The sequence below is a fragment of the Vicugna pacos genome, chromosome X, assembly GCF_048564905.1.
Source record: "Vicugna pacos chromosome X, VicPac4, whole genome shotgun sequence".
NCBI classification, from domain to species: Eukaryota; Metazoa; Chordata; class Mammalia; order Artiodactyla; family Camelidae; genus Vicugna; species Vicugna pacos.
The window spans coordinates 19,465,420-19,483,576 of record NC_133023.1 but is presented as its reverse complement, the minus strand read 5'-3'; the positions used below and the strand labels follow the sequence as shown (position 1 = coordinate 19,483,576).

The window sequence follows — 18,157 nt, the reverse complement described above, 5'->3', positions numbered from 1 at the left end:
CAGCAACAGCAGGAAGGTCGATCTGACCTCCCCACTCCCTTCTCTCTTGAAACAGGTCATAAAACCCTGACGTGAGAGGTGCCTTCCTCTGTACCTAGACAAAAGCAGTATCCTTTCTCTCCAAAGACCAAGCGACTCTGAGAAGAATCCAAACAAACACACCATGCTGTGCATCCCCAGCTGACCACATTCACCCCATACTCGTAGACCTCTCATTTTTCTACAAGACTCTCCACTCTTCATCAAACTCAGCATAAAAATACTCAGGTTGAACCGTTTCTTTTGGTCTTCATTTCCTCATAAAGGCTCCCATGTGATGTAAAACTTTTGTTAAGTAAATTTGTATGCTTTTCTCCTGTTCATCTGTCTCTGTCAGTTTGATTTTCAGACCCAGCCAGGGTCCCTAAGAGGCCTGAGGAAAACTTTTTCCTCCTCTGCAATGTGAAACAACATTTAGGGAGAATAAAAGCTGAAAGTAATAATAATATAATTGGCAGCAGAAGCAACATTAAAAACATACCAAACATACCGGAATTATATATCAGAGCCCCCAAATGAAATTTAACTGAGATGGCTGTATTGTCCTGTAATTTGGTTTTCAAGTAGTAATTAATCAACATACAAGATACCAAAAACATGGATTGACAATAGTTAAAAATTCAAGGAATTTAAAGTTTCAATTCTAAAGAAGTTCAGTGTAACACAGTTAAAAAAAACATCAAACCAGAAAATAGAAGAGCAAATACACCAAAACCTAACTCAGCATATCACAGCATAAGGCTACACTAGTCAAACCGTAGGCTCAGGAAAAAGTGAGCTGGTGTCTCACTATTTTATATTGGTCAGACTGGATTGTGAGTTTTGTGTTCATTTCTGGTACCATATTTTAAAAGGGTCTTTGAAAAGCTGTACTGGTAGAGAAGAGAGAGTGAAACAGTGAAAATATATGAGGATCATTTTAAAAATTCAAGATAATGGATATGTAATGAACATAAGTACAAGTTATAAAGTGCCATGAAGGGAGGGCAGAAAGAATGCTGATGATGGAAGGACTCTTCTTGTTATAACTGAAGACAAGTTGCCCTAGATACATTGTCAAAATCACAGGGAGTCTGTTTCATATCCAATGTATGCCTTTCAGAGTACTGATTTCCACTATAGCATGCTTTGTTTTCAAATAGCTTACAGATTGTCCCATGGAAGCAAAATTGGACAAATATAACTGGCAGATAAGAGACTGGACAAAGATATGGAAATTTCCCATAAATAGTACCCAAATGCCTTGGTCCAGCAGTTCAGCAGCTAACATTTTATCTTATGGATGTATTTTCACGAGCTGGCAATGAAAGCAGATGGTCATTTGAAAATTGTCCAACAAAATCATCATCATCATGAAAATAAACAAAGAAAACCTTCCAACTGTTGAGTTACATCAATAGTATACATCTACATGAATGGATTACTATTCGGTAGCTAGGAAGCCTCAGTTAAAGAATGTGGAGCCCTTTGCAGAGAGAAAAGGAGACGCAAAAGGGACATAATACGTCTGTCTGGAGAAAGTGCCTAAGGGGTGGGGCAGGGGCTAAATAAAGTTGTTGAAAGCATGATTAAAACACGTGAGTCATGTGGAAGCAAAATAAGGCTTATTCCCTTTGGTTCCAAAGGGTCAAAGGGAATGAAGAAATGGAACATGCAGAGAAATAAATTTCGGGTGAACAGCAAAAAAATTTTCTAATCCTTAAAACTGGCCCCAAATGCTTTGCTTGCCTAAGAAAGAAATGTTCTCTCTCTGGATGTGTTTAAGCATAGACTGAATGTGCCTATTATGGAACAAATATTGTGGAGATGCTTTAAGAACTTAGCTGTGTGGTTAGGCTAGGAAACTTATTCTTATAGTATATTATTCTGAAGCCTTGCCTTGGTGACTTGACACCATTACAAATCAGTTATGCCATCTTGGACAAGTCACATAATTTTTGGAACTCAAAATTTTCATCTCTAAAATGGAGGTTTAAAAATAAGGGAGGGAAGGAATTAATGAGAGATTCTTTTTGTCCTTTTCAGCAGTAAGGTTTATTTTTTTAAATGTTAATGTTCAGTGTTAAATTAATGGTAGCTTCAACTGATTACATTTCCTTAATGCCTGTTATCTCAGTACACATGGAGCTCAACTATCTGTGTCGAAAGAGACAATGATTCAACTTAATATGTTCACCCTGAAAGCAATATGATAGGAAACCATTCAGTTGCCAGCACAGCTGCACAAACAGCTTTAGGACGCTGAGAGAAGGGTGTTGTTGTCTGTGAAACAACAGGGGAGAAAAGATGCTTTAGGACAAACAGCAGAGACAGAAGTAAAGATGGCAAAATTGGCATCTCTCACCCTCTCAGCATCATTTTTCTACAAGTCCAGGAGACCTGGCTCTGCTGATATTTCACAGTGGTACTCCTCCATTCCTGGCTTTCTGTTGATGTGTTCCTCTTGCCTCCTTTAGTTTACCAGTACAGGTACATTGTAGGAGAAAATGACTTTGTAATGCCAGTGACACTACTTGCTAATTGCTGTGAGTGGAAGCAGAACGAAAGTCCTCTTGGTGGTAGTGGTAGAGCACTGATCACAGAGTTGGAAATGAGCCATGTTAAAGGAGGAGTTACTGAAGTAGGCAGTAGGATCTTGGGTCTTTAATCATCCTATGCCCTTGGTTGACTTGTGGCTTAGAGTGTATAATTTTCTGTGGCTCAGATCTGATGTATTGTGGTTGTGGAGAAAAGAACAGGGGGGAAAATCAGTAGGAAAGCAAGAAGTACAAAAAGGCAATGCCTCCATGATGTGGTCGTTCCCTTAAAAGTAATTTCCTTGTTGTTTTATGGGCTATAAAATCTTTGAATACTTCATTCTCTCACAGATTGCTCTTTAGATTTAAGTGTGAGCTCATAACAATGAAATATTTAACAACAAAATGTCTTTTAATGGATCAGCTCACTGGTGGGTCTGCAACACTGCATACTTAATTAAGAGACTGGTAACAGAGAGGGAAGACGCTATGAGCAGAGGGCAAAGTGTTTAGGAAACTCCTATGGTTCTCATCCAAAGTCAGAGGATTACTTTTGGGACTTCTCTAGGTTTGGAATACTGAATGTGAGTGGATGAGAAAGAAGAATTGCTCTATTGCATAAGCTCAGGACGGTGAGTGGCGGGGGTTAAGGAGTTTTTATGGCATTTGTTGATTTTAATTTTTTTAATGTTTCATGAGAACAAACTCCAATATCACAAAACACAGATACAAAATAACCTCTAATATGAAGACTTCGACCTTGACATTTTTTTTTAACAGTGATTAACACCCTATTTAGCATAGATGTGTAGAAAAATAAATCCAGGAACTAAATAAAAATAATCAGTTAATTCTTACAGACTGTATGAGTATATAAGCCCTTGGATATGTTAACCATTTGAATAACTGGTTTCATTTTTCAGTATTTTTGGAATCTGAATGTTTTTCTCAAATGATTTTGCCCAAGCAGTATGAATAATTGCCTTTCTAGTTCATTTCTCTTTGTATTTTTTTTCTTGGCTATTAACAATATTGAAAACACTGATAACTCTTATTTATTTGGGACAAATCTTAAATAAACTGGTAATTAAATGGTGGTAATCATCATCATCATCATCATCATCATCATCTTCATCTTCTTCTACAGAAACATAACTGAAGTGCATATTATCTTCTTTGATAAGCGGAGGCCAAATCTTACTCAGTGAATGTCCGAAGCCCCCAGTATGGCATTTCTGCTACAGGGTGGTTTCTCAAGAAGTACCTCGTAAATGAAGTTGATGATGGTTCTTTATTTACCAAGCTCTTTTACATTCATTGTTTAAATTCATAATCACTACAGCCCTGAAAATGCAAGATGGTGAGATTTAAAAGGATTTGTGTATCTCCTAACACCATCATCAAACTAGTCATTTGAATTGATTTCCCTTACACCCTCTTGTCAACTGCTCATCCAGTTTATCCCCAAACACTCACCGTAGAGGGGAACTTTCAACTTCCTGAGACAGGCAATTCTTTTAGACAGGTTTCATTTATTACCTTAGTAGCCGTGAGATTTGGTCAAATAATTTAATCTCTCTGAAGTTCTGTTTATTCCACTGGGGAAAAAATATGGAGTTAAAGCCAAACTCATGCAATTTTTGAAGCAGTTACATAAAGTTCTTTGTGAAAGGAAAGTTCTTTAAAAATAAGTTTCATCATCAACATCATCAAGTTTGGACAGCTTTGATGGCTTTCTCATTCTAGCTTTTCTACTGCTGGCTCTTTAAGGCACAATGTCACCTCTGCTGTGAACCTTTCCTTCAACTTCCCAAGCATCATTACATCTTTGTTTCATATAGTATTTTGTTACTGCTTCTACAACAGTCTGTGTTACATTGCACTGAAATATATTAATTCCTTTTTATGCCTCCCAAAATAGACCCTGAAATCCTAAATATTGCTGGAGTCCAGGGTAGGACACCCCGAAACATGCCTTAAGGGCATATTGATCATTTTGAGTTAAAGTTATTTAAGAAACGGCCAATGCCAAGGCAAGAGGAACACTCTGACCCTCCTCTCTGTCTCCCTGAAAGCAGGAAATAAATCTCTCAGTGAAAGGGAGGTAGAAGGACACCCTTATCACTAGAAATAGGGAATCTGGTGCCAAGAAGCCTGTATAAACAAATCTTTTGACTTCTTTAATTTACCACCCTGAGTGCAAACTCTTTAGATTCTTCACTAATTAAGCACCCACAGCCTAAGTTTCTTTGTCCTGTCAATTCCTCACAAATTTATTGTTTCCCTGTCTAAAAAGTATAAAAGCTGACTGCTTTGGCTACTTCTTAGGTCCCATTTCTATGAGACCTTCGTGTGCACAAATTAAAATTTGTTTTTCTTCTGTCAATGTGTCTTGTGTCAATTTTATTATTAGTCCAGCCAGAAGAATTCAAGAGGGGTAGAGGAGGAAATTTCTCCCTACCCAACAATAATCAAAATTGTGTCTTATTTATATTTGTACCTTCAGTATTTAAAGTAGTGCCTATCACTCAACATGTATTTAATGGATGAATGAATGGTTTAATGAATAAGTGGTGTGAAGATCTTTCTCCTCATAGCTTGTACCCACTAACCTCAGTTTAATCTGTAATTTTAGACAGTTTTCAACTTGAAGATTCTTAAAGTGTTTATAGGGTTTTTTTTTCAACAATACGATATCAGAATTCCATTGACTACTTTTTGGTTTAAGTTTATGGTAAAATTGATGGGTCATCCAAAAATAATCTCTCAGTAAATCTGCTGTGTAAGTATCATAGTGTTAACAGATACTGTTATTTGAGTTTATCCAGTCATCAACCAACAAATATTTCCCTATATACTAAAAGCACTAGATGGAAGCCATAATGAAGGAATGAATTCTCTGCTCTTGAGAATTTAATAGGAAATTAAAGGAGAGCAGAATTTGCCCCTCCAAAATATGCCTCTTTGGCATAAGGATTATTTTAGGCTGATTATTTTTAAGAATCTGCAGCCACAGAAGAACTCTGAAAACCCAGTAAAAGTTACCCTTTTGTAAGAGACATTTACGTTTATAAGGGAAATCTCCATTTGCAAGCATGTCTCCCTCTCTGTACCATGAAGAGAGGATGACTCAGTCTCAAACTTTTATCAATGGAGAGGCACCAATTTAGATATGCAAAATAACTTTACTCTTGCTTCCTGTGTTTTACCTGAAAACGTACCATAACTGGCTCCCCCTTCCTAACGTCATCTTTTGTTGTTAGCTGGAGATGGTATTTAACATGAGAACTTGGATCATTTCTGGGAGTTACTCAGTTTTCCTGGGTCTCTTCCATGTATATAGGAGATATACATGTATACAGGAGATAGAAGAGTGAGAAGGCAGTGGAAAAGGAAGTCAGTAAGAGGAAATAATGGCGTGTGTAACAGAATTGCGTCTCCGTCTCTCGTGGGACTCATTTCACCCTAGTGCCTCATACTTTTACTGTTGGGGAAACTCAAATATTCTTCTTGGTCTAAAGACTCATAACCCTTTTCTCTTTGAAATGCATCTGTCCTATACCTGTTAAGCTTGAGCTCACAGTAGGAAGCTGTGCATACTGAAGCCAAAATGCAGAGTGCAAATAATAAGTGAAACTGGAGCTCTGAGATTTGCCATTTTAAACAATGTGATACAGCCTTCGCAACTCCTATAGTAATGACAACAACAATTCTGTAATGGAATGTCCACATAGCTCCTGTAGATAGCCAAACTCTAGGTTAGATGCCCACTTCTCTTCTTGCCATCCACATGAGAACTCAGTTTATTTCTTTGTTTAAATTTATAGCTTTACAATATGTGAATATGTCCCCAAATATATGCATTTGGCTCTGTTTTTATACCTTTTCCTAAATGAAATTGTACTTAAGCACTTCCTGGCTTTTTAAACTCAGTAAAGTTTTGGAGATCTAACCATATTAATTCATGCTACTATAATTCATACATTTTACTTCTCTACTGTACTTATACAATTGAATGCAATTATATGAATGTGACACAAGTTATAGTTCCATTTTATTAGCAATGTTTCATTGAGTTTGTATTAGTAAGAATTCACACAGGAATCAGATGGCTAACTCAGACTTAGTATGTTGATAGAGTTTAATACAGGGGCTATTTTTCAAAGTGTAGTAGGGTTTCTGCAAACCAACAACGGATAATGCAACAGTGGATAACCTTCCGATCCCTGGAGACCTGAAGGGAGAGAAAGCAGTTACCCAGACCTGGAGAAGGTAGATGTAGAGAAGGTGGAGGGAGAGGACTGCCTGACAAGAACTGTAGTCTTCATAAAGATAAAATGCAGCCAATTCAGGATGACCTCTCCAGGAGGTGATTCAGGAACTACTACACAAACTTCACCCTCCTTCAAACCTCCCAGTACTTGCTAGTGCCTCCCCTTGGCTAGAAGTCTAGGGAGCCGATTGATGGTGTCCAAATTGATCCCATCCAACTTCCAGGGTCAGTGTTGCTGCTGTGGTATGAACTTTATTGTGTTTGTCTCCTGAAGCAAAACGGTAAGAATTTAGAGTGTGTACCTAGGAGTTAACTTGCTGTGTCATCATTATCTGCACTGTCACCATTGCTTGGTAATGCCATATGGTTTTCCAAAATGTTTGTATGATTGTGTACTCCAGTCAGCAGTGTATGACAACTCCTGTTGTCATGCATTCTTAACGTCACTTGATTTCTCAGACTTTCCTTTATTCTTAATAAGTTTGAGCAGTTTTTATTTTCTTGATATCTGTTTCTGGGAACTATTGTTCATGGTTCTTTTTTTTTTTTGTCAGTTTTGCTATTTTTCTTATTGATTATGTATCTATCTTTAGATAAATGATTAATAGATGATAGATAAATAGGTAGATATTCCTTATCAATTATACAAATTGGAAATGACTTCTCTGAGTACGTATCCTGAGTTCTCATTCTTTCTCCAGTGTCTCTTGTTAATCAAATATTCTTCATTTTCAGATAACAATTTTTTTCTTATGGCTATAGATTTTTAGTCCTGTTTGAGAAATTCTTTACCATATGATATCACTTATATGTAGAATCTAAAAAAAATGACACAAATGAACTTACTTACAAAACAGGAACAGACTCAGACAAAGAAAACCAACTTATGGTTACCAGGGGGAAAAGAGTGGAGTGGGAAGGGATAAATTGGGAGTTTGGGATTTGCAGATACCAACCACTATATATAAAATAGATAAACAAGCTCCCTCTACCATATAGCACAAGGAATTATATTCAATATCTTGTAATAACCTATAATGAAAAAGAATATAAAAAGGAATATATACATGTATAACTGAATCACTATGCTGTATACCAGAAACTAACACAACATTGTACATTGACTATACTTCAATAAAAAGAATAAATAAAAATGAATGCTTTTAACAAGTAAAAGAAAAAAGAAAAAAGAAATTCTTCCCTGCCAAGGATTCATAAAGCTAGTTATCTATATTGTCTTCTAAAAGTTTTAATGTTTTATTTTTATAATTATCTAATCAATTCAATTTTTGTAGTATATGAGAGTAGGGATGTAATTTGTTTTTCTATGTAGGTTACAAATTGTCTCAGTGCATTGTTGAATAATCTATCACTCCCCAATTTCTGTGTTTTCCAGTCTTTGAATCAGGTCGTATATTACAATACCAAATTTATGCCTTAATTAACACTGCTTTTAATGTCCTGATCTAGTTGCACCAAATCTCTGTTCTGTTCTTCTTCAGGCTATTGTCTTTTGCTCTTATATAAACATGTTAGAATCAATTTGTGCATTACCATGAGAATCACTATTAGGATTTTGATTAAAATAATTGAGATCTAAAGATCATTTAGGTGTGTATTTAGAGCTTAACCATATTGAACAGCTTTATTGAAGTGTAACGTTCACACATGTGTGCTGAATATTTTCTAATACCCATTATTTTTATTTGATCCATGGATTGCTTGAAAGTTTATTTTTTTAATTTCCAAGGATATGAATATTTAAAATTATTTTTATTTTTATTAATTTAAAATGTAAGTGTATTGTGGTCAAAGAATATGATCTGTATGATAGTGTTCCCTTGAAATTTGGTGAGACTTGCTTTATCACCTCACATAGGATCAGTTTCCTTAAATATTCCATGTGCTCTTGAAGAGAAATGAGAATAAAATTTTTGGTTTAGTATCCCATGTATATCACTTAGATGAAGCTTGTTAATTCCTTTTTTTTTTTTTTTACTGATTTTTATAGCCTTGATCTGTTTATTATTGACAAATGTGTTGAAATCTTCCACTATGTTGATATATTTGTCTATTTCTTCTTTTAGGTTTGTAAATTTTGGGTATAGTTACATTGATACCATGTATTGTATACACACAAGTCTAGAACTTGCATGTCTTCTTGGTGAATTGAAACTTCTATTGTTATGACATGATCCTCTTTATTTCAAGTAAGACATACTTACTTGTTTTCAAGTCTATTTTGTTTGTTATTAGTTTAATCTGTATTAGCTTTTCTTTTTGTTCACATTTGCCTGGAGTGTATGATTCCACTCTTGATTTTCAAACTTCTGTATCTTAATGTTTTAGGATGTTTCTGTTGTTATTTGTTTGTTTTTAAATTGCAGTATAGTTGACATACAACATTGTATTAGTTTCAGGTGTAAAACATAATGATTCAATATTTATATATTGTGAAATGACCACCACAATAAGTCTAGTTAACATCCACCACCACACATAATGTGTGGAATTATGTATCCTAATGTTTTGAGAGTCCTCTTTATACATCATATATTGCTATATATAGTAACTTCAGGACTAAATTTCTTTTAATTGGATACTTTTGTCCATGCGTATTTATTAGATTGTTTGCTCAATTTAATTTATTTCTACTCTTAATTATTATGTTTTGTATATATTCTGCTTTTGGTCATTCTTTTTATCATTTTTGTCTTGTTTTTGATTAAGATTCTTTTTTCCCCCACTCTTCAATTATTTTCTTCTAGTAGATTGCAATTTACCCTCTTTATATATAATCGTTTAGTGTTTACCATAGATATTTTAAGCACTAAAGTCAAGGTAGGTAATTTCCTTACTGTTGTGTTGCCATCCTCTTCTGTGTGACAGGCTTATTTGTCATTTAACATCAGAGTGAAGGGATAGCCCTCTTTTTAGACTCTGGAGTGGCAGACCACAGCTTTTCCTTATGTCTTCTAATCTTGATTGGGCAACAGAAAACAAACAAACAAAAAACACTCAGATTCACCATGCTTCTACAGTTACCCTCACCTCAAAAACTTATGTTAATATTCACCTTCCAGTTTTACCATTTTCATTTTGTTTTGAAGTTGGAATTATTTTCTTGCCTGCTCAGGAGTACATTCAGTTATATTCATGTATTTCATTCAGATTTTTTTTTTCACTGTTCAGAGTTGCTTAGAGTAGATATCTAAGCCATCACATCACTAGGAATTCAAACCCCTCGGAAGAATTTTTTACATCTTTGTGCTTATGAGAATGGGAACAGATGTATTTAAAATTTCAAACATAATCTCTTCAGTGGATCTCTAACTATTTTATTTCAACTTTGAAATATTAACATTCACAAATTAATATTTCTCAAAGGATCTATTATAAAATATTTGCTTCAGGCTGGTTCAGGACTGAGAAAGGTAATACATTTATGAATCCTTCTGGAAATGGAATCTCCTATTCAATTCTTTGACTGTGAATGCCCTTTCTGATTCCAGGGAGAGTCAGAAAAATGAAAGGCTTATTTATGAAAGTTCGAATTCAGAAAGTAAAAGTTGACAGCCTACGAAGTAACAGCATCACGAGAACTACTGCAGTTACCACAAGATAGCTTTCCTTGACAAAACTGAAAATCAACAATGTGGCCTAGGGAGATTATAATAGTGTCTTTTGAACTGACACTTGCTCTGAATTTAGGAGGCTTTTGTAGATCTGCCCAGTCTTTTGTGATTAAGGTCACCTCATTGCTAATCCCCTTCAACTACTGAGCAGGTAATAAGAATTTAGTGTAGTAAAGTAGTAATAAGAATTTAGTGCTAGAATGACAGGAGGGTGACATTTTGTTCTAGTTAGTGTTAGATGATACAAAATGTATCCCATCAACAAATCCTATTAATTAGAATGCCTATTTCACCCTACAGGATTTTCAGTTCAATACGTTACATTCTTGGAAAAATTGATTCTGTGTTGCTGAAAGAATTTTTGGAGGTAAGGTCAGCCGAAATCCTGGAAATCAATCCTAATGGACAGGTTGTTGGTCCTGAAATCTAGCTGCTTCGTGATTAATGAAACTGGTTGGCAACAAAAAGAGAAGGTGCCAGAGATTTCTATGCCCCATAAAAACTACTCATTAAATCAAGCTTCATATAAAATTGATTTTGACAAAGGAGTTTTCTTTAAAGATATTCTGGCCCTTTCCGATGGGAGAGTATCACAGTTGTAATAGTGTATGTATTTTCTCACAGACCTTTAAGCTTCCTTTCCTGTCAAAGGTAGACAGACATTTAAGTGGAAGGCTAATTTTCCTAAGAATAGATCAGTTCCATTATGCTATAACGTGAAAAACTCAAATTGGGGCCTTTTTGCTTAGTTTAGGGCACAAAAGGATGTGCAGAAGGCTTCTCAAGTTCCTCACAAAAATATCATAAATAATTTAATTAAAATAAAATATTTGAAAAATTATATTAGCTGTATTACATAAAGAACTTTTGAAATAACTAAAGGATTAGCAGCACCAAAATATATATAAATGTTTAATAAAAATGGACTGTTCACTTAAAGCATATAGACACTCAATAAAAATTGCTTAATTTGCCAAAAAAAAACCCCAAACTCATTTAAAAATACCTAGCTCTATATTACTAAACCAGTATAATCAACAATATATAAGGTAGTACTATGACCTCATTTTTCTCTGTATTTCAGCTTCTTCATCTGTATGACTGAGCTGTGTTCAAACATTTCTGTGATCTGTCTTGAATATTCCTTGAATCTGTGAATTCAGGTTCTTTTCCAAATGCTGTCCGGGTAATAAGTGGTCTCTATTATATAACGCAATGATTACATAACCTTTTGTTGACTATAATTCAGTGACGCCCAGATAAACCTTGGTCTTCCCAAGGGAGAACAAGACTCAATATCACAAATCTTTGATGAATTCAATGCTTAGGCAAAAGTGATAAATCACTAAGAAAGTAGCTCATATCAAGACTTTTTCTTTGTTGTTATTCACGTTTGCTTTTCCTGGAGGCACAACGTACACAGCCTAAACCTTTTGTTTCCATATCACACAGTTAGCCTTTAATGCATGCTGATGACGTGAATATGGAAATGTAAATAAATCCCATTTTTTACAAATTTCAAGGTTTGATGCAAAGAAAAAGGGGAAAATCAATGAAGAAAATAGAGGAAATAGAGAAAGAAAGTTCCTTTTTAATCTATGAGGATGCTGCAAAAAAGAACAAATGAAAATGAAAGATACAGGAGTACTAGCTCATGGATGGTTCATTCGTTCAAAAACAAGTTGGGCCTTCTAGCATTTGTCTTTGCTCTTGTATATGCTGTGTGTGTGTTTGTGTGTATCTCCACCTAGATAAATATAGTATAAATGCATAGATACAATAAGTACCTCTGTTAATGTAACAGAGGCTCAGTGTGTTTATATATGTTAGCATTTAAAACTATCTGACTCCAAATATGCTCCATTACCTACATTTTGTTTTTCATTGAGATAAAATTGGTATATGACATTATATAAGTTTCATTACCTATATTTTCAATACTTTTGTTTGCTGATTTTCCTTTTTCTTACCGATAGAAGAGGTCCCTGCCAGGAGGGAAATATATATAAATAAATATAAAAAAATATAAATATGTAAACTCTAGCTCTTCCTCTTTGAAGCCTGTGTCCATTTTCTGAGATAATCACATCATTCTGCTATAATCACTCAGTCTTCTATCATGTTTTGTATCATTTTGTTTATGTTTTCCTTTTTGCTAATTGGTACCATTTTTAAAGGTAGAAATCAGGTTTTATTCCTCTGCGTTGCTGGTGAGGGGGGGAGTGCGGCAGGCTAAATTGAGAGAAGGAGAAATAAAGCATTGTCCTCCCTTTTCTATGCAGTTATTTCATGAATCAGAGCTTTGAGTTGGTAATCTTACACCGTTAAGGTCTGCATTGCCTTCTACCACATACATGACTGCTTCAGAAATGGTCTTTAATTACGAAAATTATTTTCCAATTACATGGTATCAGTGGTAGACAATCATTTACACAGATGGGACAAATGAAGTCACACATATTTCTGAGAACTGGGAAGAACATTAGCGAAAACAGTCCTGTGCGTGGATTTTACCCTAGATCTCTACCAAGCTAAGCAATTTATACCTTTTGCTCTAAAAAGATTTTTATAAAAATAAATATATGCTTTTTTCCCCAAGCAAAATATGTTGAAAAGGAAAAAATAATCCATTAGATCTCTCTATGTACTCTGAATAATTAATAGTTTTTCAAGAAAGGGAGGCTTTGGGAGAAGGGAATCATTTTCTCATTTTGGTAAAAATTAGCAAACAGCAGCTTGTTTTGTCTGATTCTGCTGGTCTCTGAAAGGATGAAGTCCAGAAAAGGTATGAGTATTCTACTAACATGATCTATGGGGGGAAAAAGGCTTTATGATGGTCATAAATCTCACAGCCTCCGAGAGAAAGTCCAGAGTAGGCACGTGATGCCATCCAACTGACATATATAAATGATGCATTTTCGGCTAGAGCCACAGCTCATCTCCATAATCCACACAACTGCTGAGAAGACAAGTGAGAAATGCAGTCTGTACAATGCCCTGGCTAAAACACAATAAGCTGCAGTTAATCATTTATCGACCTCCCCCAACAATAAACCCAGAAAGTAAATACCAACAGTAGTCTGCAATGATCCTGGGAATTTTGTGGGCGATCCTGCATTTATAAATAAAACCATGAACAACGACTAATACTGGCATCGGTGTGGAAGCATCAGGACTGTGCACTCCTTTTATTTCACTAGAATTTCATCCTCAGGTATGAAGTTTCACCTTATCTGTAAAGCTCTTACAGTAGTGAAAGAAGTTTTATTTAAACCTTTAGAAGCCAAATTTTCTTGCAAGAACCCCCAGGACTCCCACTTGGTTAAATTTTGAACCAGAGGAAGGATTTCTGTAGAATTCAAGGAATTTGCTTAGTCTGTTCATTTGACAGTTTAGGGTACACATGTCACAGGCAATAGGAGATTATTTTTGGAAATGGAGACACGCATGTTAATGTATGGAAGAGCCCTCCATAGCATCCCACCATCTCCTCCTTCCTTCCAACATTTCACTCCCACCCAGGGTCCCTGAGACAGTGGCCGCTTAGGAAGCTGGTGGATAACTATAAACGGCGGCTCTCTGCTTCTTTTCTTTCAGAGTACAATGTTTTGTCTGTCTCCTCTTCTCCACAGTTCTGATCCTCATCTTCCCTCCTGTCATGCTGTTGTGCAAATCTAATTGTCCACTTATTCTACACTTTTGAATGAATAAATGAAGGCTGAGAATGCCAACAAAGAAAAGTTGCTGACCTCCTTTTAAGCGCTCATTAAAAATGTATTCAAATGGACAAAATCGTACAAAATGACTTTCTGATTTTCCAGCCCCCATAAATTTTAATTAATCTTTTCACATTCTAAAATAGTTTGTTGCTTCAGAGATCATAAATATTTATGATTTTCATCCTCTGGTCCATACATGCCACAGGAATACATATTTGATATAATGAAAAATGTGTAATATATACATACACGTCAACACATGTATACCTTCACATACACACACACACACACACACACACACACACACACACACGAGAGCTAATTCCAACATCTCAGAATCTTACACTGGAAAATAAAAGCTCACGTGCTGGCTAGCTCAGATTAGTGTTTTAAGCTTTGGCCAGAGTATTCACCACCCTCCCTTAATTATAGGAATGGATTACTAGGTTCCTTCACATTTCATGACTTTACTTGAAGATGAAACTAACTGAATAAACAATTGCAAAGATATGCAGCACATACAAAATTCACTTCAGCTATTACCTGAAATCACAGAGAAAAATTTTACACAAATTTTACCCTAGATATGATACATTTATTAGCAAAATCAATGAGGCCACCTGATACAAGAGGTCATCAATTGTTTATCATTGTGAATGAAAATACTGCAACCATATCAGTAAACAAAGAATGCTGAAACCAAGTCATCAGCAGCTGCCACCACCCCCCAGTGAGGACAGGCCTGCAGCCGGCCCTCTGCAGCCACTCACAGTAGTGCCCTCTGAGCGGACTTAGAATAAGAAAGGACAGGATACTGGCCCTAGATAGCTAGATGCTTGTCAAAAAAATGAATTTAATTAGCCCAAATATTTGCTTCCTCTCATCCACAGAAAAGCGCTAAATTCTTTAACTTGAGATGCCTGGTTTTCTTTAGATAACAAGTCATCTTTTATTGTTCCAACTACCTGGTCTTTGTTGTAAAGCTCCTGTATATCCTAGCTCCTCCCCTACCTCTTCGGAGCAGTCCCTCAGAGCCATCTGAGAGGCTGTCATCCTGGCTCAAGTCCTCCCGCCAAATAAAACGTAACTCTCAACTTTTAGGCTGTGCATTTATTTCAGTCGACATCATCAAAGATATTCCCTTTTCCTTTAGAACTTGTAAAATATGTTTTGAAATTGGTACTTCCCTGTAGGTCTTATTTTTTCTGTAGGTTTTGAACCCCTCCAGGGCAAAGAAGAAGACTTAAAATCTTCTTTTGCCTCCCACAGGACTACATATGCTGCTGCCACCTAATGCTTGTGGATTGATTTGTTGTTTAAAAAGCACTGGTCCAGACCGAATCCATTCTTTACTTGTCACATCCTGACAGCAGTGGAATCAGGCTTTCACTTATTAGCATAATTGTGCTTTCTCGCCCCTGCTGGCTCTGCAGGGACACAAAGATGTCCCCCCACCCCCCAGCCCCATACTGCCATGCCAAACACTCACACATTCTCACCCCTACTGCAAGCCACCTGCCAGGGTCATAGCCAGCATTCTGTGTGCCCCCAGAAGCCCTCTTGCTCAGCTAGACACCACTTCTCAATCATCAGACCTTGGACCATTGGCACTTCCAGTAGGATTACTGGGTAGAAAGATAGAAGCCTGAAGTCGAAAGTCATGGCTACATTTTAAAAAATATCATTAAATGATGGTGTCCTGATTAAAGAGTAAATTTTCTATGTAGAAAACGCTAAAACTCAGTCAACAAATAAAAACTTTCCAGGCAGGCAGTTCACACAATGGAGATGTAAAAATAAATTGAAAGACTAATCGAGATGGCCCATGTACTCAAAAAGATGTGCCTGTGTACCTGCAGGTTACATTATACTTTTTATGAAAATAAGAGTGAGATCTTTTTAAATAGTGGTTTAAATTTTAATTTATGTACGTGGTTTTATATTATAAAATATTTCAAACATACTAATAAGACAGGAGAAAATATGATAGAAATCTATGTGCCCACCACTGTAAATTAAACTGATGATACCATCTTGTTATATATATAGGCTTTAGATCTTTATAGAAAAGGAATAAGAAGTATTTCTGGTTATGAAAGTAATTTAAGTTGATTATTAAAAATGTAAGAAAAATTAAAAATGCACAGGGTAAAACTCCTAATGATATTTTTTTTTCATGTTGATATATATTTATGTGTGTTATACCTGTTTTACAGTTGGGATTGTAAAAAAGATTATTTTAAAATATGATTTGCAGATTTTTAATAATACTCTACCTGCTTTCATTAACATTTCATTTCATTGGATAATTAAGCTGTTTTTATTTCTCACTATTATGAGGAATTCTAGTAGTCATAACATTCATTTCTTTCTCTTTAAAATCTAGCCCTGAAATCCAGCCCTGCAATAGCACCTACCAGCTGTAATTCCAAATGTAAATAGAAACTGTATTCTTTCTTCCTTTTCTGACTTTAGATTTTAAAGATACCATCTAGACCAGAGCCCTGGTACTCTTAAGTGTGGTCAGTGGGCCAGCAGTATCCTTATCACCTGAGAGCCTGTTAGAAATAGAGAATCTTAGGCCCTATGTCAAATACTGAATCAGAATCCAAACTTCAACAAGATTCAGGAAAGAATCATATGAATAAGAAAGTTGGAGAAGAATAGCTGTAGTGAAAATCACCTTCATCTCTCATCTCTCATATCACTAGACACCTAGCTGGTCTCTCTACTACTTTTTTTGCCACAGCACAGTCCATTCTCTCCTTAACCAGGGGATTTTTCTAATGGGTTAAATCAGTTATCACTATTTCTATGCCTAAAACCCTCCAATGCTCTGTACTGGGCTTAGAACAAAATCCAAATTCCTTTGTAAGGTTTGAATATCTCCCTGCCTATCTGTCTTTTCAATCTCTCCCTCTCTTCCTCCTCTCACTCTGTTCAGACTGTCCTTACTTACACACTTCCTTTTTTCCCCGTTGCTCACGCATTTCAGTTTGTTTCTCTACTTGTCCTTGCTGTTTTCTCTACTTGGAAAGTATTCTGTCCCCAGAGCCATGGTGGCTCCTTTATAACAGTTGGGTCTCAGCTGGAATGTCACTACCTTAGGGAGCTCTTTGCTTTTCTTCACTAATGCAGCCCTTATAATTTTATGTAACTATTATTTGTTTTCATTGCATTTTTCATTGTGTGTCCTTTCCTTTGAAAAGTAAACTCTATGAGACATGAAATTAATACAGGGCCGAGAACACTGATATTTAGATAGATCATGTTCAATGCATATTTGTTGAATGAATGAATGAAACTTTGTGTACATCATTGAAGATTTTCTAAGCTTCTGAATTTTTTCCACTGAATCTCTTATTTGGGGATTTGATATCATACTATTAGATTGAATTCCAGACAGGTTTTGTAAGGGTTTACAATTCCAAAAATAACGTATAACATTATTTTCCCCTGCATTCTGGTCAATTTCAGGATACATAAGCGCACACACACACACACACACACACTATATGCACATCATCTATGTGACTATTTGCCAATTTGATGGGGGAATTAAGAATCTTAAGTATTTCTTTGATGACTACTGAAACTTGGGCAACTTTTATGATGCTCTCTGATTTTTATATTCTTGTTTTTTTTCTTTTAATGGAATATCCATCTTCTTTTCCCAGGTATCTGTTGAAATGCTCATAATTTTCTAATTAATTTTTAAAGTTTTGGTGAATTGTCTAATGGTCTATATACATTTTTCAAGACTAACCATTTATCTCAAAAATATTTATTCAATAGTATTTTCTTTTACAACTGGTTATAACTTATTTTTTAAACCATATACTCGGTTTTTTATGTATGCCTGTATCTCTCTTTGGGTTTTCTAAACTCTGTTATGGAATTAGTGCCAAACTCTTTTAAGCATTGTAGCTCTACAAGCAATTATAATAATTGTTATTGAAAAATTTGCTATGTTTT

General features: G+C 35.6%; 1 protein-coding gene across 3 annotated transcripts in view; it reads right to left on the bottom strand.

The window, feature by feature from the left end:
- The window catches only part of LOC102545688 (melanoma-associated antigen B18-like), a 116,459-nt gene that overhangs the window by 83,783 nt on the left and 14,519 nt on the right, over positions 1-18,157 (bottom strand). Inside the window, exon 2 of one of the 3 annotated variants that reach the window (XM_072956603.1) lies at positions 9,687-9,808. The exons of the other annotated variants lie outside the window; for them this stretch is intronic. The gene's annotated coding sequence lies outside the window, so the exon portion shown is untranslated. The remainder of the gene's footprint in view (positions 1-9,686; positions 9,809-18,157) is intronic. 3 annotated transcript variants of the gene reach the window in all.